This window comes from Xiphias gladius, chromosome 2 (assembly GCF_016859285.1).
Source record: "Xiphias gladius isolate SHS-SW01 ecotype Sanya breed wild chromosome 2, ASM1685928v1, whole genome shotgun sequence".
In the NCBI taxonomy this organism is placed as follows: Eukaryota; Metazoa; Chordata; class Actinopteri; order Istiophoriformes; family Xiphiidae; genus Xiphias; species Xiphias gladius.
In genome coordinates this window covers 3,408,981-3,430,847 of record NC_053401.1, presented here as the reverse complement: position 1 = coordinate 3,430,847, position 21,867 = coordinate 3,408,981, and the positions used below count along the sequence as shown (strand labels likewise).

Genomic DNA, 21,867 nt, shown 5'->3' with positions numbered 1-21,867 from the left:
GAAAACCTCATGAAGGTAGGAGTCATTGCAGGACTGTTGTATAAGACTGCGTTATTTTTAGCAAGGTGTCCCTAATAAACTGACCGATTTGTGTGTACTTTTCCTTTTATGATGAACTCCTTTACCGCTGGCCCGGTGTGTCAGTCTAACCCTAATCATATATTCTCATAATGTGAATCGGAGACTCTAATTAGGGTAAGGTCAGTCTGGTAAAGTGGTAATCGCTTCCTATCAACTGAACTATCATAAATTATGTAGAACAGCCATGAAATGATATTTATGGCCGGGGCTATGGCTGAAGCGGCTATTAGCCATGCTGGTTAGCAAATGAAACCTCCCCGTAGTCTTTTAATTCTCTGCGGAGATGATTCATGGTAACGGAAAGGGAGACCAGAGGAAGAGTGGGTTGCAGGGGTAAAGATTATACCCTCTACTAAATCGTGCGTGTCTGTCTGTGTGATATTATGTGCGTGCGTGTGCGCTTTTCATGCGCATCCGTGTCCTCTCTGGCATTAACGTTAAACCCGAGTGTGTATTTAATTGGTGGCTGCGGCGCGCTTTCCGGAGCCGAGTGTGCGTGATGGGGTGCTGTGTTTCGCTGCTGCATTCACACACACACACACACACACACACAATGCCATCTACAAATCCATAATGGAAGGAAAGACGGTGGCATGTGAGGTAATTTCCGTCCAACCACACCCACCAGGCTCTAATTGCACTGCAAGACATGTAAAGGAAAATCAGCGGCTGTGCGAGGAGACTGTCAAACCCCGGGAAACACTGTGGCTCTGACAACTTTAATTGGTAGTTGTCGTGTATATCCCTGTCTTCATTAGCAGCCCAAGACTACCTGCTTCTCCTCCCACACACATGCACACACACACACACACACACACACACACACACACACACACACACACACACACACACACACACACACACACACGCACACACAGACACAGCTACTGGTGAAAAGGTCATTAGATGTGGCTTGGTTTAATAGCCACATCCAGTGTCATCCAGAACTGCTGGTGTTCCATGGACACTTACATAAAAAAGCACCTGGGGGTATTTTCGTTCACTTAATTCAAATTTTGTGAATAGCTACTCTTTTGCATTGTAGTGGAACTATGGCTTTTGAAATAAGCTATTACGCCAGAACAACTGGCAGGACCTTTTTTTCAATTGCCTGCAACCTCTGAAGAATTTTTAAGCAAGCAAGACTGAAAGGATATTGCTTAGGAGGCTGAAGGAAAAGAATATTGCTTAAGAGTTACATTCTCGAAATAGATTTTTTTTTTTTTTTTTTTTTTCCTCCCATTGGAATCTGACAGATTTTTCTTTCTACAAACGAATCATCTCAAACCCTGATTCGAGACAAGCTGTGCTTCCTGATCCCGCAGTTGTCATTCATATGAGCAGCCTGCTGGCATAAAAAAACAGGCCACCAATCACAACAGAGCAACCTATCAAACTGCCAATTGCAGGACTGGTGTCAACGCAGCGGCATACTGTCGCTGTGTTACTGTCTATCCAACATATATACACAAAGATAAGGGCGTGACTATCGTTGACAGCATGAATGTGAGCCCCGTAAGCTCTGCCTGCGCTGAAGGCAGCCACTCTAGGTGGCCAGAGAGACGCCTTGCATTATTGAGGAAGAGCTTAGGGGGGGTAAGAGTGGATTAGTCTGATATTAACCTCCAGAGGAAGAGAGAGAAGGAAGGGGATGACATGATGAGGATCACCCCTGGCCATTTAAACTGCTTTAATTAAATCCTGGATGGAGAGGCCACCACTCAGACTTGGAGAATGGGGAGAAAGAGGAGAGTAAGAAGATGGTGATGAAGAAGAAGAGAAGAGGGGTTAAAATCAGTAAAATCAGTCAAATCAGACTGATTAAGAAAAATGGAAAGTAGTAAATAGGCGAGGAAAGAAAGAGGATGTGACAAAAGGAAGAGTGTGTGTTTGTCTGTGTGCGGGTGCTGGCTCGCTAAACCTCCCACTGTGATGAGGCAGACTAATGAGTTAGCCTTTTGCCATGCTGGTCACATGTGTGTGTGGCTGACAGGGACCGGGGCGAGCTGATAAATCAGCAGCAGAAATGAGATTTATAAAAACCCGATCTCCATCTCAACCTCCCGCCTCGCTCCCCGGCCACCCTGCCACCTTGCTATCTTCATCTCCGGAACTTAGAGGGGCCAGAGGGCGGCGGCTGGCGCGTCAGATATGTACCCTGGTAGGAAATGTAGCTTTCTGTAAAAGCAAGACATGTTGTATGTTAGCATCCAGCACTGGTGTATGTCACCAGACTGAGCAGATGACTAATTAAGTGACTGTTTGCCGTAGCTGTCAGGGCAGTCTGAGCTATGTTGGTTTTAAATTGTACATCCTAATTAGAGTGCAAACCAAAGGGTGTCACTTATTTATTATTATTATCTCCACCAAGAAGGTTTGATTTTCAGTCACATTTGTTTATCAGCCCCAAAACCTGTGTTTTTTTGTTTTTGTTTGTTTTTTGTGGAACTTGGTTCAAAGTTAGACCAGGAGCTGAGGAATGTTGAGTTATGATTTAATAAAAAATGCATGTTTAGAAAAAGGCATTTTTGCATTAGTATGGCAAGGATATCATAATTTTTGTTTAATGTTAGTTTTGACCCTAAATAAGTTATTTGTTGCACGAAGGGTAGGTGTGATAAGCTGGAGCTTCCGCCCACGCTGGAACAACTGTTGGTTTTATTGTTGTCATCATTATGTTGTGTTAGTTTGCTTTCTACTGTACTGTTTTTGTTGGGAGTAATTACATTTCTATTGTTTTACCTAATTGTCTGTGTACAGACTGGAATAAATTTTCAGTTTTAATTAAGTGCTGGTGCCAATACAGGAACCTACAGATTTTTTAAAACAGTCTCATTTTGAACATTTTCACTTTTTTTTCTCATAATATCCTATACTTATATGAATTTAAAAAAAAATTAAATGTTAAAAAAAAAATATATTTTTTCCATTTATTAAAGCTGCAAAAAGCATCTCGATCGAGACCCGGGCCAGGTCTGACACCGATGCGGATTATTCTGTAGATGTTCCCATGAGCCTGGCCCGTATTTACGTTGATTCTGCTGACTGACCACGAGCTCCAGGTAACACCGGCCACCTCTTAGTGTCCACGGCCTGTGCCCGGCCGGTAAGATGGACGCGACAGTAACACGGATCTGCTGCTTTGGAGCCACATCGCGCCCAGAGTCAGACGCTGTCTTGACACTGTTTGTCAGACAGACAGAGTTAGTGCCTAGCTGTTGAACAAAGTGGAGCATTTAGCTTCTTAAGAGCCATAGTTTTCCCATAGTAGTTGGAAGAGACCAAACCAGAGCTTAAAAGGAGAGTGAATACTGGACTTACATTTAGGAGGTGGACACAACTCCAAATTAAACGGTAATATTGCTCTTTGGCAACATGACGTGGTAACACTTTAGCCAAATCAACGTCATAAGATTAAAATATGTCAATATTATAAGTATTATAAGTATAAGTTCATTGCACTGCCCCCAAGTGGCCAAAAATCAATTAATGCCGGTTTAAACTAACTTTTGTACTTTTGATTGGTAGAGGTACATGCTTTACTGTCCACCTGGCAGGTGTCTTCCAGTTTATTTATTTCTTTTTTTCACTTTTATCATTTCTATGGTGAATAACGCTCATTGCTGTGTCTCTGTGTCCCGCGCTTCCCAAGAAGCACGGAAAGGCAACTCCGGATGACTGAGCCCTGGCTGGTGGGTGCCGGCGAAGCGGAGCGGGCAGGTGAAATGCTGACTGTGGAAGTTCATTCTTGATTCTCGGAAATAGTAATTTGATCACATAATCTCAGTAAGTGGTCAAATACTGTTTCATTTTGAGCTTTCAGGCATCACACAGCCTTCGGTCGGTCTCTAAAATTATTTTGTCAAATTTTGTGGACAAAAAAAACCGAGAGCACCGCACAGTGTGATGCAATCTGGAAAATAAATTAGTTTGATTGCAGGATAAAAACTTTGAAAAGGAGAGTTTGTATACCGCACGCTGTTTGTCCTGTCATGTTGCAGTGACGTCTGCTCTGCATGTTTATCTCACAAAGTTGAGCCAAAGACTTGTTGCTTGAAACTCTGCCTTTATTGTGCATTTGTCTCTGATTAGAAGGACAGTGTTTTGAAGCAGTGCAGCTGCACGTGCACAGACAGTATCCGGGCACACGGAAAAACACAGCTCATATCAAACACTTCATCGCACTCATCTAGGGTTTTATATGTAATTTCGTCTCTACGTGGTGTGTACACATTGTCTTAGCGTTATCAGTGGGCAGTATAGTGTAGGTCATTAGGAGCGCTATTACAATATTCTAATAAGAGAAGCCACAGCGAGGCGTGAAGACAAGTGGGTGATTATTTACAGCCCGCCTCACTGGCTCCACCCTGGCACATCCTGATCCGTCCTCTCTGATCCGTCCACAGAGCAGTGCGGTTTAATCGGCCCCTGTGTAATGAGCAAGCCTACAGCCAGGTAGAACAAAGCCTAGAAAATGACTGTGTACATCAAAGAATGAGTACACACACTCTGATACAGCACTCAGTAGATGGTCGTTACAAAGAGGCTAATAACGACAGTTTTCGATTCATAGCCAATGTTTTGTGGTTTGGTTATATGGTTGAAAACCAAGCCACATTTATATGTTGTTTTATATTCTGTGATATAACATATAGTATATAGTTATTAAGTAAATTTTCTGGAAATTCAATTAAGAAACTGATCAAATAACAATACGGGAAAATCTATTTTTCCTAATCCATATATTACTTCTGACTAAACTGTCGCACTGGTGATTAACTGGAGAGACATCACTTAAAGACCCCATTAAACTGAAATCTTTATTTCCTGGAAAGGTGTCACTCTGGCCACGCAGTGAAAGGAGGCCATGAGGCAGCAGGTGCGGTCCGACGGCGTTACTGTGAGCGTGTAGTTTATGTGTGTAAGTCGGCAGGAAAAAAATATATATAGCGTGAAGCACAGGTCGAGCTTTGAAGCATGCTGCTGCTTAGACAGCTGCTTTCATTAACACTGGAGCGTACCTGTTCCGTCACGCAGGCAACTAAAAATGAATGCTGAAAGGCGTGCGGTGTGGACAGAGCGTTATATGGCCTCATGCTGCACCAGCGCACATGAAAGTAAAAATCAAGCGGATGAAGCCACCGCAGTTTTGAAAACAGCAGTGCCCTCCCCATCAAATCTATTAGCCTTGTTTCTTCATAATTCACTTTCCACTGGTTTACAGTTTAAAACCATCCCTCGCTGTGTCGTCGCATTAAGCAAGTAAAGATGCCGTTTTCACTTGTTTTGTAAGATGACAAAATAAAACAAGAGCACTTCGGTGAACGATGTGTACCATGGTAGGTGTACCATCAGAATTGTAGGCCCCTAAAGATGTACTTTTTTCATTAATAAAAGGCAAACCTCAGCTAAATACTCCCAATGACTGATTCAGTGATCTGGCCAGTGTTGGCGCTCTGTTGCATTTGCCCAGTAACCAAGTATCCTTGCGTGGGGGAGGTAGAGAATCCCTCCCCCTTCACTCCGTACCCTGTCTCTCCACTGTTTCGAGGGGCAGGCAGCCATTAGCATAGTGGTAATCTCCACACACACATACGGCCTCCATGTACTGCGCTGTAGTCTGTTGAATTTTATTGATTTTTTTTTTTTTTTTTTTTTTTTGACCTTACTTTCTAACGCCATTTACAGTCTGTTGAGGAGACAAGCAGTGAATTCACAAAAGAATTCCTACAACCTGCAGATCAAAGCTTCCTGGTTTCTTTCACATCAAACTATGAGTTTTAACAGAGGGGTGGAAGAGTCGAAGAGCTCGCATTTAAATAATGATGATGATAATAAAAATGCGAATAAGCGAAATTGTATTTTTGTGATACTAACGCATATTTAGTCCTCATCTGCAGAAACCGCTGTATTGACGACCTGTGAACTTTGCTGTGCAGAAGTGGGAGGAGACACACGGCAGGAGGTGTGTTAGTAACAGTCAGTTTGTGCGGTGTAATTCTGGCCTTTCCTTTCAGATGAATCAATCCCTCTGACTACCTGAGGGTGGCATGACAGGTGTGCGCCTTCCGTGTGCTGCCTGTAAATGGCGAGGGGCTGGTGGGATGAGGTGTGCATTTTTCAAAGAGCTGTACAATCATGAATGCCTCTTGCACTGTGGGTACCCTGATGAAATCTTGCGCAACCAATGCCAGGCTTGTTTATACACAAACCGAACTGGTTTACAGTAAATTGGTTGGCTGCTCCGCAGGGCTTTTAACTTCAGTGCAGATCATCACCTCTCTGTTGGCATGTGAGTTGCAACCTTCTTTGTACATACATAAAGTTCCCCTAGATTCATTGCACTTGACCGACACTACTGCAAACTTGTATGTTTTGTCTCAGCCACATTACTTAAAATCTCAGTTTTCATTTAAAAACTCTCTTTCGTAATGGCGTCAAATAACTAGGGCTGTGTAGCGATTATTTTCATCACAAAGGCTGAATGAGGACAAAGGCTTTTGTCCGAAAAACACTAGAAAGCAGTGAGAAATGCTCATTTGAATCTCAGAGAGCCCGATGAGACGTCTTGAAATGGATTGTTTGAAGCTTCAAACACATGTATATTCAGACCACAATAATAAAAAAATCGAGAATAGTGGCCAATCATTAGTCTGGTTCTAGACCTCTGAATCACTGTCCACAGTTCAGATTTGTTCAGGGATTCCTGCACATCTGGTGCTCTGCCCATTTAGGATTTTTCTGCTAGTTGGGGAAACAGTTGGCCAATTAGAGGTATGGGGAGTGGTGAGGTTATCTTCCTTAATAGTCAGCTACCTAGCTACGTCCATGAATGATAGTGACAGAAAAGTGGCCAGAAATATGGCATTGAGAACAGATGTCATCAACATAGGTTGATGCACAGGTTGTTGTAAATCACCTTACAGAAATAGCTCTTAAAATTGGAATATTTCCTCGATCATTGTGAAAATTGTTAATTGAATTGCTCCTAGCAACCACTACTGCAACTTCCATGTCGACTGAAAATGATTTAGGTGGGAAGGATACATCACTTGCAACTGATTGGTTAGGAAAAAACTAAACATAAGATAAAAAATAAGCGCCCAACAACAAAATGACCAATGTGAACATGGTTTCAGGCTGAATGGATGAAGTAAAACAATTCAACTGTTCCGTCTGATCATTGAGAAGCTTCAACCAGCAAATGATCCACAATTGTGCTTGATAAATAATTCCCTGTTGATTGACTAATTGATTAATTGACCGTAAAGACCTTGAACCCTGAAGCTGAACTCAAAATACATATAAAATACATACATGCACCCAGCAAATTCAATGAAATATCTTTTTTGTTCGACAAAGTTAGCTGCCACTTCCCATTTTTGTCATTGAATCAGTGTATCAGTGTCCTTTAGAATAAAATACCTCAATGGTCATAATTACACCTTATTTCTCCATCAGTCCATTGGCCACGAGGGCCAAAGCCTATCTGTCATATCCTTCGACATGTGGTTTTTTGGTTATAAATCACAATTTCTGCCAGTATCAGAGAGTTGTATCTGGATTTAAGGTTGGATGAGAAAAAAACGAAGGACATATGAGCTTTTTACTGAATGTGCAATTCTATAACTGATGCCTTTTTTAAACTGATTTAGTTGTACTGTTAACACTGAAATATGTCTACAGCTGTAGCTGGCTCTTACCATGTGCCTGTGTTTCTCACTGGACCTCTGTACATTTAATCAGGTCCCCTGATATGAAACCCCTGTCCTTTGTATAAAAACTATTCTCTTCCCCAATCATCAAGCAGACTGACACGCTAGCTTAGGCTTCTATTGTGCCAATCTGGCTGTGCCGCACATTTACTCTGAGAGCTGATAGCACTTTCCATTTGCTAATGATTAGTTTGTGCCCCAGCATGAGGGCTGTTTGTTCCCACTCTGCACTGGAGAATCATGTTTTATCAAGGAGAGAGGGGTCACAAGAACAGCAGAAAGAGGATCTGAGTGTCCATTACCTATTCAATACTTTTGTGTATTCCTATCCAAGAGTCCCATACTTTGGAATAGCTCTTGTAGCAGTAACATTGTACCCCCTTCTAAAGCACCGTTTGTGAGTCCTAACATTGTTGAGTGCGGATGATATGCCATAGCATGAATTCAACTTTATTTTTAGCATATTTCTTGAAACAGGAAAATTAAAAATCAAACAAAATATACAAACCCAAACAAAATGCCTGACTCAAAATGGCGGCTGGGAACGCATGGTATGTGTGTGGCTGTCCAACAACCTTGCAATAAACAGACATAGTGATCTAGCTCGGTGAACACATCCAGCCAAATCAATACATATACACTGGCAATAGTCAAACAATCCTGTGCTTAGCCGTGCTAAACTATGCTATGCTAGGACCAGATGATGTTAGCAAATCCATGGAGGAACAGAGGTCCTTTCTGGCATGCCGCTTTGTTTTAATCCAGTGAGCTGCAGGCTTGTGCGGCTTCGTGGTGGGGTATAGGCCGGTCTTGATGTGTTGCTTCTGTGATTCTCCTTACAGAGTTAGCCGCTTGACGCTAACTCTGCTTCATGACTCCTGCTGCTTGGAAAAATTTGCTGACAGACCTTGACCTGGTGACATCATGGGTCATAGGCCACACAGTGACCCATGGTAGCTGCTCGTTGGGTCCACGGGTGGGGCTCATGCATAGGTGTGAGCCCTGAGGAATTCTGGCAAGTTTAGTTCAGTTTAAATCACAAAATGAACGAACTCACCTGTGGAGACCCAGGAGGCCTTACAGACCTCTTCATACCAGTGATCTTGAAATGAGCAGACCATGAGCTTCTAAGTCAGCCTCACCAGGACGAGAACTACTTCATGTTGAAGTACTACTTTTTTTGGCTGTGTGTGTATTGGGACTCAGTGACTATGGAGAAAAGAAGGTCCTGAGGCTACATTACTTGGGAGCCACTGCTTGAGACACTCAGTGTCTGTTCATTTATTATGTTGGCATGGAACATGTCAACCGAAATCAGTTCATTTCTTACGGAATCAAACACAAGTGATGTGATGGCCGTTGATCTGAAAAGACAACTTGTACATGACCAGCAGCTATCTAGAGTCAACGCACTGTATGTGATCGCATTTCATGAAGGACCGTTCCTCCCAGTAACTCCAAAATGGAGTAAATCCCAGCCATTTAGCATCACCCAACCAAGCTTGCATAACAGTTTCATTCATCTTTGAATTCTTACTGACCATGTTAACACATCAGTGCAGTGTAGATTTCAGAATCAATGTCAGAGATTCAAATAATATCAAAACATCATATGATGGTGTAAAGGTTTTATGAGCAACACTTAATACTACAAATGAGAGATGATTTACCTCAGGGGCAGGTGTTGTGCGAGAGCTGGATCTGATCATTAAAAACCTCACTCCCCTTTTCCACACCATTGTTCAAATTCAGACTGGACAGGATTTCAGGATTGAGTATCAGCGTCTCTAAATTAGTCTTTTGTTTTTTGGCAAACAGGGAAAGATTAGTGGTAGAGGCTCCATCAGCTCTTCCCCACAAAGCATCAAGGTCAAATTACTTATTGGGTAGTTAAATGATGTAATAGGTTATTAAATCTTTACCCGTGCTTTATTCCAGACTGGTAAAACCACCACTGTGCAGTGCTAGTACTTCCATCAGTGGCTAAATATGCAATTCTTCATTGTGTCACGACTCAGTAAAACTCTGTGTTTCTGTATGTTCATACGCCTTTCATCTTGAATATTATGGTGGTATAATAGCAGCCTGTTAATTGTGTATTTATTCAAACTGAGAACCTTTGTGTGAATGTGTGAACGTGTGTGTGTGTGTGTGTGTGTGTGTGTGTGTGTGTGTGTGTGTGTGTGTGTGTGTGTGTGTGTGTGTGTGTGTGTGTGTGTGTGTGTGTGTGTGTGTGTGTGCGTGCGCGCGCACCCATGTCTGGGCTTTTTGATTGATAGATATTGAGCTGCTCTGTTTGCAGCACAGATTCAGATCCAATCAAATCTGCCTTTACAATGTTTACCTGCAATTATTGTGTAGAGGCTTTTGTTCGTACACAGAAATGCACGTACACACTCAAACATTATAAAAAAACGACCAAAATACCCGGCCGCAGTTTCTTGTGCTTTATGAAAAATCATCATCACCGACACCCAAATCACTGTGTCCATTCGCCCCCTTCGGCATAACCATGGGTTTCCTTTCTCCATCGCTCTCCAACTGCCGCCCACTTATGGTTCAACTCGCTGAGAGAATAACAGGCTGCTAAAGCTTCAATCTGACCGCTAACCACAGTGCTAACACATCAGCTGGGCTACAGACACAACCACAGCCGGCTATTACCCACACTGCCAGCCTCTGCTGGTTTGGCAGCTGTCTCTGAGTGAGAACAGTCGGCCTGCAAGACCTGCTGAAATGAATATACCGTACCACTGTTTTAAGACTTATGTCATTGTTTTCCCCAAAGTGTGAGGGGCATCCATGGTCTACACGTTTTGCTATTAGCTTAAGGTTCAATTCCACTCGTCCACACAGCGAATTTCCCCTTCCCTCCCCAAATATGAATTACAGACAAAATATCTACCGAGATACTAAAATACCACCCAAAGTACCTACCATTCACAGTCCCATTTACACCCACAGGAAATTTAGAGTCATCAGTTTACCGAACCTGCATGTCTGATAAGGAAACTGGAGCACCTGGTGGAAACCCACGCAGACACAAGGGAACTTGCACACTCTAAACATGAAGAGACAAACACAAAAAAAAAAAAACCCAGCCAGCCAGTGCCAGATGCCGGCAAGCCATAAAACAAAAAGAAGAAAGAGAAAAACATGTCCTCCCTCTGCATCTCAAGATTCAGAGGGAGGACCATGTCAGCTGGAGAAAGTGAAGCCTACAAGTCAGATGGCTAATTGTGAAGGTAAAGAAAACTGGCATTTATCCCAAAGACTGTCCATTTCTATTGAAATGAAAGGCGAGCTACAGTATATGGTATCTCTCTGGGGTTGGGGTTGAATAGCATTTTATTTATTTTTATCCAGTTCTTGTAGAGTCCATTATCGAGTATGATAGTAGTACTTAATAATGTGTGAGTAATGTTATAAATATGGAAAAACTCCAAGATTTAATTTGTCTGTATTCACTATTCGTTGGCTCAGAAAACAGAAGCTCAGTTTTAGTGGCAGCCTAATTCATCTCCATGACCTGTAGCTACAACCAGCCCAGAGCGCGTTCACCATAAAACAGCCACAAGTTGGTTAAGGCAACAACTTAGAGAGAAATGTCGTTACATAACTATTGACTGGATATAGCTGATCTAACCTGTCGTGGGTGATGGTCAGCACTGACTATAAATGAGAAACTTGTCACCTAAATATTTTTTTTTTTAAACATTCCTTTTTAATAGTGGAAAGCACCAAGAGATACAATAAAAAAGACTGGTAGAGGGATTTGTTAACACAGTGTAGACTCAACCAGGAACCAGGAAGGCAGGAGCATTGTGGTTCTCATTAACTCCATTTGCCACATTAAACCTGTGTATTTATTTGACTGATGGAAACATACCTCTAAATTTTGACCTTTCTACCTCGTATAACTGCTCTTGTATATTGTGTGACAGCGGCACTGTTTCTCTGCTTGCACTTGGCGCAACATTATGCATCGATAAAACATTTCATGGTGAAATGTTTATTGTAATTATGTTCTCTTTAGCATTTTCTTTAAATGCAATTATAATTTTTCTTTCTGTTTTTCGTTATGAATCATTATTCTATGTAGGAGAAACACTGTCAATTAAACAGATTATGATTCCATCTGTGTGAATTCTCTTTGTTATTTATTAGTATATTACCCGACTATTTCGTAATATATACGTCATTTGATGAAGCTGAATGGATGAAAGTTTCCTCGGCTTTAGCGCCCTAGTGTGCATCAACCCAGTAGTACGCTCTCCTCCACGCCCCCATCAACACCCCAACCTGAGCCCTCTCTTTGAAATATAGAGGAACACCAGTGTGATTGAACTCCTCTCTTTTATTTTTCTCCCCTTTGCTCGTTTCTCTCTGATTGAATGTGTTTTATCTATTCGTGTGGGGTGTTGGAGGGGGTGGGGGGGGGTGAGGAAGAGGAAGAAGGAGGGAAGGATGAGGAGGAGGAGGCGATGGGAGGGTTCTGCAGCACAAGTCGCTGTGATGAAAGGGGTCTTTCACTCTTTTACGCCCTCCGTCTTTCCTCTTTTCAGCCATTTGAGGCATCTCATCAAACGGGCCTGAATAGTAGACGTGACACTATCTGTCTCTCCTCCACCACCACCACCTTCCCTGTTCTTGGTATCTCACCCACACATCCTTCCATCCTTACCCCTCTCCGTATCTGCCTTGACTATGTCCTCTATCTACCTGCAACCACCGGCATCCATCCACCCATTCACTTCATTCACAATGCCGCTCAGTGACCACTGACAAGAGGCCAAAGCAAAGAAAACCGAGCTCATGTTCAACCTGAATTGTGGACATTTAAGCTCCCATTCTAGGTTTCCTGTATTTCCTGTTTACTGTATATGGGTGACACGGCAAGCATGCTAACTGTCCATTTTATAAAATCTCATTTCACCGCAGATGGCTCATTCCTCTAGATTGTAGGTCAGATGTAAGAAGACTGTTAAGGATGAAATATTCTGTGTCTGAACCACATTGGAAAAGCCATGTTGTAGACACTTTTTTTTTTTTTTTTTTCAGAGCAGTTTCCTTCTAAGGTCCGGTGACAAGCTCATTGAGAGAGGAATTATATTATGAAGGGGAAGTAATCACTGGAAAAAGAGATCAATTAACACACCGCAAATATCAAGCACGTCATCACCGGCCTTGCCTTTGTGGTTTCAAATCGTGGAGTGGAGGTGCAGGTAGACTCCAGCTATGGGCCAGACGTTTCCCAGAACTTGATTTCGATTTTGTTCAAAGCCCTGCCATCTTTTTCTGAAACCACAGCACCAACGCTATTGCCGTTGAGCACAGCCATGACTCTTGGTTTGTCGGTCATGAAAACGTAGGTGGTTGCTGGGCTGTCGTTGGCCTTTGCTTCTCATTTTCAAAGTGGAAAAGCATGATGAGTGTTCTGGGAATCACGTCAGGATTGTGATGCTGAAATAAATCATATCCGGGCTGCACACAGGCAAACATGCTCAGTTTAGAGTTTTCCTTTTTATTTGTTGTTGTTCTTCTTTATTTCAAACCTGTCCTCAGACATTAGCCGGCTCAACCAAACAGCTCGCACATATCTACGGGACGCGTTGAGATTTGGGATGTGTGCGCATTTGGCTCCTCCGTGCGCCTCTGCAGCCTACCGTTACCCACCACACGTATCTTTGCAGAAGCATAATTCGGGCTTAATGAATTAGGCTATTGACCAGAAATATCACTGACACTATGTAGATAATTAAATTAATTTTTCTTAAACTTCAACTATATAAATTGAATACTTGAGATACTTGTAAATTGAAAACCCCTCATAATTAGCTGGTTGATCCCATGTCTATCTGCTGGCTTAATCTGGTTATCAGTCAACTAACAATGTTGATTGTGGTATTCCACAGATATTTGGGCGGAATAGTCAGAAATTGTGAAGTCGTCCAGACCACTGGGGGAATAAGGGGAGGCTAGTGGAAGTGGAAGTTTGAACAAAAAGGTGCGAACAGTGGCGAGTAGAGTTGAGAGCAAAGAAAAGGTGGTAAAAGCTCTGCAATTGGCGAGAAAGAAAGACAGGGTTAGGAGATATGTTTAAAAGGGTGCGCAGGAGATGGATAAGAGGAGGAGTGGAATGGGAGAGGGCGAGAGATAATGAGGGGGAGAAAGAGAGAGCGAGGGGAATGAGAAGATAGAGACGATTTCCTATTCCGTCAGACGCACTGTGGCTCATTCATTATATTCCCCAGGCAATTACCCAGGCCACCTGCTTTGTCTCTTCCCTCATTGTTTCCATCTCTCTCTGTCTGTATCTTTCTCTCTGTCTTTCACTCGATCTCTGTCTGTCATTCTTGCTATCGCTCCTTCACCATTCCTGTGTGATCCTCGCTGTTTTGCCAACTCTTTCCCCTTGCTCTCCACATTTCTCAGTGTCTCTCCCTGCATTGTCTCTATCCTCCTGCTTTTTTTGTGTGTGTCTGCTTGTTTAATGTGAAAACACTGACAGATTGGTCTGTATGTGTTTGCGTGTGTGTGTGTGTGTGTGTGTGTGTGTGTGTGTGTGTGTGTGTGTGTGTGTGTGTGTGTGTGTGTGTGTGTGTGTGTGTGTGTGTGTGTGTGTGTGTGTGTGTGTGTGTGATGTTGGGCCAGTCCTAATGAGCTCAGCCTTGCATTTAGCAGGGTGCCAGGTCTCAGCTAGCTGCTGCTTTACTCATCTCAAATGCTTAAATTCACTGGACGACATCATGATTTAAACCTCAGACCTTCAAATTTCCACTGCTTTTCTTTTTTAACATCTTTGTTCCAAACAAAAAAATCCCTCAAAAAATGCTGTCGATGTGGGGAAAAAATGCTTTTCTCTTCAGTTGTCTTAAAACTGTATCATTTCCATCTCCCAATTGTTTATCCTTAGATACTGGAGTTCTTATTCACCCCCTTCAGTAATAGTTTCCCAGCAAGAAAATGCTGCATTATCTACAGCAATGTTTATAGAAATGACATTCATCCACACACACTCTGAAATTAAACTATATCAGCATCACAACATCGGTTTCACAATTAGTTGCAGGACATTTTTTCTCCTTATTTGTGTTGTTAATTCTGTCTGCCTACAGTATTCAGCCATTTACCACTTATTTCCTTTGGCAAATACATCTTGGAGGAAATGCAGTGCTTGCCAGAATAAATTACATAATCACATAAATTACAAAATGTTTATATTTTACGCATCTGCAACATTTTCACCTGTCAGTGTTTTTAAATTCATTTTTCTCCGCTTCCCTTCCTGGCAGCTAAAGAATACTCTTTTATGTTTTATGTATGTAGGCAGTTCAAAGCACTGTAACTTGGTTGCAGTTTGGGAAACATCATAGCCTTGTAAGTACAGCATCATAGAAGCTACTGTGTAGCGGAACAACTTTGAAGCCCTCCACTGCCATTCTGTCTCCAAAAAATTGTTTATAATTCTGCTCATTTGTAACATTTTCCAATGAAGGTGTATTGCAAAGTCACAAAATATTCTTACCAAACTCAAGCTTGATTCATGTTTTTACATTTGTGTTTGACCATAACCTATTAAAAGCACTCGATTAGGGTCAGTGAAAGACTGTTGTTATGTTCAAATATTGAAAAAGTCCTTGCTGACCTGAAGCCCAAGGTACGACGTGTGTACCTTTTTCAGGATTTCACCAAACCATGATAGGATCTTGCCCCTAACAAAAGCGTTTTAGCAGCCATGACGCGCAAACCCTAGTCTCCGGAGTCAAAATCCTGGGCTCTGTGCAGCAGCCGCCGACCTCGCCACCCTTCCGCGACTTCCATATCATACAACTACCTAACACTCCCTGGCCTGAAGAAAACATTGCGAGTGAACCGAATCCAGGCAGAAATTGCGTTTCCTACAAAACAAAATTAGCTAATCAATTTGGTAATATAAAAATGTAATTTGTAGAAGACAGGGTTATCTGGTGAAATACACCCCGGGAGACTTAATTGGCTGAGAGCAACACATAAACCGCGCCAGTTTTCATGCAGGGTTGTCAGTTCTTTCTAAAACCTATTTCATCAGGATCATTCGAAAGAGCCTGTACTTGCATAGAAAGTCAAAATGCATAAATCTTGGCAAAGTCATGCGATGGGGCACAAACTCCTTTCTATGTTGTTAAAGTCATGTACTGTGGATTGCAATCATCTGACTCTACTGAAACCCAACAAAGGGAAAACTACGATTCTTAGCGGTCCCTTTGAGGCAATGTGACCCATCTCCCCTGTGAATGAGAAAAATTTTAAAAGAAAATGAAATCTGTTTCATTTCAGGCTTCAGAGCGTGTTTATGTCGCTATAGTCATAGGGAACCTCCTTCATCACGGCAGTGGCTGAGATGACTGGTCTATATTGATATATAGGCCGGTGTATATTACTGTAGTCAACCCTGTAGGAAATATACAACAGAAATGGTCATTTTAAAAGGAAAATTGCTAAAATATTAGTTGAACCAGGAGATCGGGAAATCTTCTCCATCATCTACAAGTTCAAATACCTGGCATTTTGCCTTCCAGCTCATAAACCGGGGTTTGTCCTGTTGCAGTGGTGTGGGCTGTGATGAAGGGGCTGTCTCACTAAAGGTCAGATGTCAAGTCCCAGCTGCCTGAAGCCCAGTAGGGGTCTACAGCTGGAACGAATGGGTTTGGGCGATGGGACAGCCGAGGCGTCATTAGGACACAGTGGGCTCTAACATTAGACCTCATTACTGCTCTCTGATGGATCGGTCCAAATTACATCCTGGCAAAAATCACATCTGCTGGCGGGGTCAATAACAACTGGAGATGTCTCTCTCCTTCTCTCCTATCACATCCACCCTTATTCTGTCATTCTCATTCTCTCTCCACCTGTGTGTTGTTCATAATGAAGGCATTTAAAGCTATTATACAGTAAATAATAAGTGCTGAGAAAGGAGCTCGAATAATTGCGACCACTTTTCCAGTCTAACATCATTATAATACATTGTATCAAATTCTGTTCTTTCTTTTTTTAACACAGCGACATCTTTCCCTCATGTTCCTCCCATCCCCCCCTGTACAGTACAGTATGACTATGTTGTATCTGTTTTTTTTTTTACAGTAGGAAGAAACACCGCTGACATTAAACATGCCACATGCAGGAGCTCCTCATGAATATTTCACTGTGAAATTAGGTGCGATGCCTCATTCTAATACCAGCATATAAATAAATGCATTTAAGCCATTGAAAACAGTGAGAGCCAGTTGGCTTCCTAGTATGATTTGCCCTGAATTCCTCCAAATTCCTGGATTTCTATAGTGCATATCCCTGTCATGGATTCTTTCATTCATAATCTTTCATTAAAATCTATCGATTTCATAAAACCCAAAGCTCTATGCTGCATCTATAAATGCCACAAATGCTGTTTTCTCTCACTTTTTTGTGCGCACATTGCGATCCGTCCTTATCACAGTTCAAAAATACACATTTTAACACTTACAAGCACGCCTGTGGCAAGCTGTGAACGCCCACATGCATCTCAGATTTCATAGATGGGCAGGAATAATTCATTCTTCACATGTCCCATTGGACTGTGTTTGAATGTGCGTAGTGTTCAGGGTCTGTGCTTGTGGAGTCTCGCTATGTTCGTCAGCAGGGACACCATGGATCCTTCTCATTCCCCAGCAGTGACCTTTGCTGTTGCGCGTTATCCTACAGTCTGTGGCCTATTGTTTTGAACCCCCAGTAAACAGCGGACTTAGGGGGATCAGGCCCTGCGTCAGAGGCTCGGCAGGGCTGTGGGAGGTGCTGGTAACGGGACCATGAATGAAGCACACAGTGCAAGGGTTAGATTGATGTAACTATTGGCTGATGAAAGGCCGAGTCCTTCGTCTGTGTTTTGATAGACCAGCCCTGTATCCTAGAAACTATGTTCATATTGGACGACTCCGTACCTCACGATTTCTGTCCACTCCCATTGTTCAGTGCCTGTGCATGAGGTAGTGTGACCTTTTTATGTGTGGAGGCGTAAAAGTGAGAGTGTGGAAGTTGGGTCGCGTCCGACTTTCACGCAGGAGACTGGACCTTGAGTCCCATCACAGACCTGGATTTGACATTTGAGAGTTCATTATCCATAACCGCGATCTTTCCTATTCCCAACCATACCTTAACCAGAGGTTATTTGTCAAACCTCAGTTCTTCCCTAAAGATATTGGAGAAATTGAGCATTTTAAAAATGTTGACATCAGATGCACCGTCATCCAATATCAACATTCGTGTTTGGCGATAGGGTTGGACGGACATTATGCAGTTTGTTAGATTCATTATTTATTGCTTTACTTCTCAGTATTGCATCGGATGTCTATGGAAATAGGCCCGAATGGAAACTATTCTAGTGTTATTTTCTGGTAAAATATACAACAGATTTTTGTATATTTCTATTAAACCTCGACTGATGTCAGCAGACATCATCTCCAGATGTTGGCTTAATCACAGATGTACTTCAGTCTCAGCATACTGCATATGTTGGCAGATTGCCGCGCAGTATATTGTAAGAATAGATGTTTTGAAAGCTGCAGTTTTACAGATATTTGACCATTTTTGAAACACAATTAATATTTATGTTTTATTTGTGATATAATGTACAGTTTTCTTTTTGTTTTGTTTTTTGTAAGGATCCCGCAGATTAAATTTGTGGGATCCTTGCCGAAAATGTTTGTTTATGTAAAAAAAAAAAAAAAAACAAATACCAGAGGATCTGTTGTTACTGGATTTTTTATTATTAAATATTGATTTCAGTATCCACCTCAGTAATACAATAGTGTTCAAGTTTCATTGATCCCGGTATTAATGTCCTTGGTATCAACAATTTTAGGAAATTTATTTGGCAAGTTGATTGATGATGATCATCAGTGGGGACGCTGACAGCTTTCTGCTGTTCTGCTAAAGGCCTTCTCATTGTAAGCCATCATTTTAAAAAGAAAATTAAGTGAAAAGAATATTTTCCCTGCCTTCCTCTGCCCTCATTTGTAGACAAATCCTCCACTGCCTGTGACGAAAGGACCACTCCCCCAACGCTTTCATGATGGACACTCTGTGTTGAAGCTAATAAATTGTTTTCCCTCCCCAGGTTTCCCCAGTGGTTGTCGCTGCCACTGCCGCTAGCTGTTTTTTTTTTTTTTCAATGCTTCACAGAGCAAACTGGACTCTGTCCATAAACAGTCATGCATGCGAGTGGAACCAGAAATGCTGGCTCTGCTCCATGTGGAGCGGTCTGTCGTATGTGCATCTCGGGCCCAGTGGGCAAGTACTCTGCAGTTTTCTGGCTTTGTTTTAATTACCAGTGAGCAAACATACTCCCGACTGCCATACAACGAGGGACGGAGAGATAACACACAAAGATACATACGTGTACACCCATAGAAGCGCACCAACTACCATGAAAGAATCATGGACCACTATTGAGATCCAGCAGTTGACATCACAGCCTGTAACTGCAACAATAGTAATGGGCGGATAGAAAGGCTCCTCTTGGTGTTGTTAGAATGTACATTACATTTAAAAATGCTGACTGCTGAGGTAGTACTCCTTTGAGGTATTGCAACAACATCAAAGGTAATTTCAGTTTTATATAACCCATGTTTTATTTTTTTTAGCGAATCCTCCTACCTGAAGCGGGTCGTTTGTCCCTAACCTCTTATGTGACCTATGAGAGCATCTCCGGGAAAAAAGCACTCTTACGTCAGCGGGCGTACCAGACCTCCGTTGCCATGGTTACAGTCATAAACGTGGAGTGTGACAGCAGCAGCAGCAGCAGCATAGCGGACCTTCGTCATCAAAATTGTGGTTTGGGTTAAAATAAGCACTTTCTTAAGGTTAGAGGACCTTCATGATCATAGTTACAATGATAATCAAGAGGTTAACGTTGTAGAGAAGAAACAATGACGGCTCTCCCATGTCAGAGTCCTGTGTTTTGTCAACCCATCCATCCACCCCAACCTCCTCCTGACACGGCAACTTCCTCCTTTGCTCCCGTACCGCAATTAATACGGCCGCTAGAGGTTGCTTGAAAAAAAAAAAAAAAAAATAGGCTGCTGGCACAGACGGCACGTGAACAACCTGCAACGAGTGAATTTTTTAGCCACCTGGGGACAGTGGAAACAAGCTGTCAACACAGGATTGACATCACCTTTTAAGCTGATATGATGAAGTTGTTAGCAAACAGTTCCTTATTTACAGAACACATCCAGCAGTTACGTGGGAAACATCCTCCTTCATCTAGAATGGCGAATTTAAGTCCAATATTCACCCTTATTTATCTGTGTTTTTATTCTCTACTAATTCCTGAGGGAAATATCTGGCTGTTTAGATGTTAAACGCTCCACTACGTTCACCAGCTGGTCTCTAACTGTGTCTGTCTGCTGTTTGGTGCTGAGCAGGTTACTCTACAGTGTGTTTGTGGAGCTTTTTTCTCTGAAAACTTCTGCCTGCTGTGGCCAAAATAAGGCCACGAGAGTGGTGAGAGTGGACCAGAGCAGTGAGGCTGCGGGCCGAGCCAACCCAATCATTAGTTGAAATTTGGGGGGAGCTACAGAACCAGATGACTCAGACGAGTTCTCTGTAGGTCCATCACCACGTCGTCGTCACATTGATTTCACATTGTCATTCGATATGTTGTTAAAATTATATGGATTTGAGCCGCTTTAAGGAAAGTGTAGTGAGCTGTGTTGGAAAGGCTACTAACTAAATAGAACCAACCAAGGTTTATTGCACACAAAATGGTCCACATCAAATCTGTTATCGCAAGAATGGAGAGTGGCCCCACTCAGCAACTGATTAATCTGAAAACACTTGATTTGCCATTGTGGTTTATGGACCCTTCCCTCTACCCTCAGACACCGTGTATGGCACTAGATGGTGACATCAGTGCTGGTCAGCGCAGACTTCAGTTGGCCGGAGGGTTGCATTCATCCGGGCTTTCCATTGGCTGGAAACTTGCTGAGCTCGAGCCATTGGCTCTGGGCCTCTGTAGATCTGGACCACCACTGGCCCAGGGCTTTTATCAATCAAGGCCAATGAATTGCTGCAGGCCCTTTGGAACAGCGATCCAACGAACGTGCCCCGTGCTCACAATCTCAGTTTTATAGGCCGCGTTAGTAAAAATATGACATTTTATGTAACCAGACCACATCTTTTTATAGGCAGCATCATTAAAACAGAGCTTACATAAGGCCCTCCTCTGCTGGGCAGCTGATAAAGGCGGGACATTCGCCAAAATAAGGAAAAAAGAAATGCTACCCCGCTTCCCCCTCCACACACACTTAACACCCCACACCCCCAAACCGACACTCACTGGCTGCACCACACATGCACCATGGGAACCTGTTACCATGGTTACAGCTGGCAACAGCATCGCTAGGGCCCTGGCAACCCACCACCCACCACCACCACCACCATCGCTACTAGTTTGTTTTTCCTCCTTCACTCTGTCTTTATCTCCTCTTTCTTCCTTTTCTCTTTTTCTGCAATTTGCCTTCTGAAGCCCCTCCCAACCCCCCAACCCCAGCTCCCCCTGCTCCTTCTCAGCCTCTCTGAGGTGTTTTACTGTGGTGTAGATTTCAGGAGCTGTTTTCCCCTCAGTCTCATTGGACTCATTAGTGTCCTTTACCGAGGCTCCGTCTGTGCTAAGCGCACAGCAGAGCGGACACACACACACACACACACACAGGCCTGTGTGTCTTGGTGTGTGTGACGTATGTTTTCGAAACTGCAATTGTCTACCAGCGCGCAGGCAGGTGCGCGCCACTGTGTGTTTTGTGCGTGTGCACTCCTCATGCAGGGGGCCCGGGCAGCCAATAATTACAGGAGCTTCAGGCTGATGTTGCCTGTGTTTGATTACAGTGATCAAGGGCCAAGTTATGGAGACTAAAAGTGCCATCACCTAGTGTCAGCATGCTTGTGTGTGTTGCGTGAGTGTGGAGAGGCAGGACGGAGCGAGGGTTTTTAATGAGTTCACATTAAGTAGAGCAAACAAAATTGTCGAGAGTTAAATCACCCTTTCTGTCACTGA

The 21,867-nt window shown here is 42.8% G+C and overlaps 1 long non-coding RNA gene across 2 annotated transcripts in view; it reads left to right on the top strand.

Moving 5' to 3' along the window:
• LOC120802114 overlaps nt 1–21,867 on the top strand; it is a 230,059-nt gene that overhangs the window by 195,760 nt on the left and 12,432 nt on the right. Inside the window, exon 4 of one of the 2 annotated variants that reach the window (XR_005709192.1) lies at nt 5,982–6,047. The exons of the other annotated variant lie outside the window; for it this stretch is intronic. This is a non-coding gene — a long non-coding RNA (uncharacterized LOC120802114). Of the gene's footprint in view, nt 1–5,981; nt 6,048–21,867 lie in introns of those variants that run through there. 2 annotated transcript variants of the gene reach the window in all.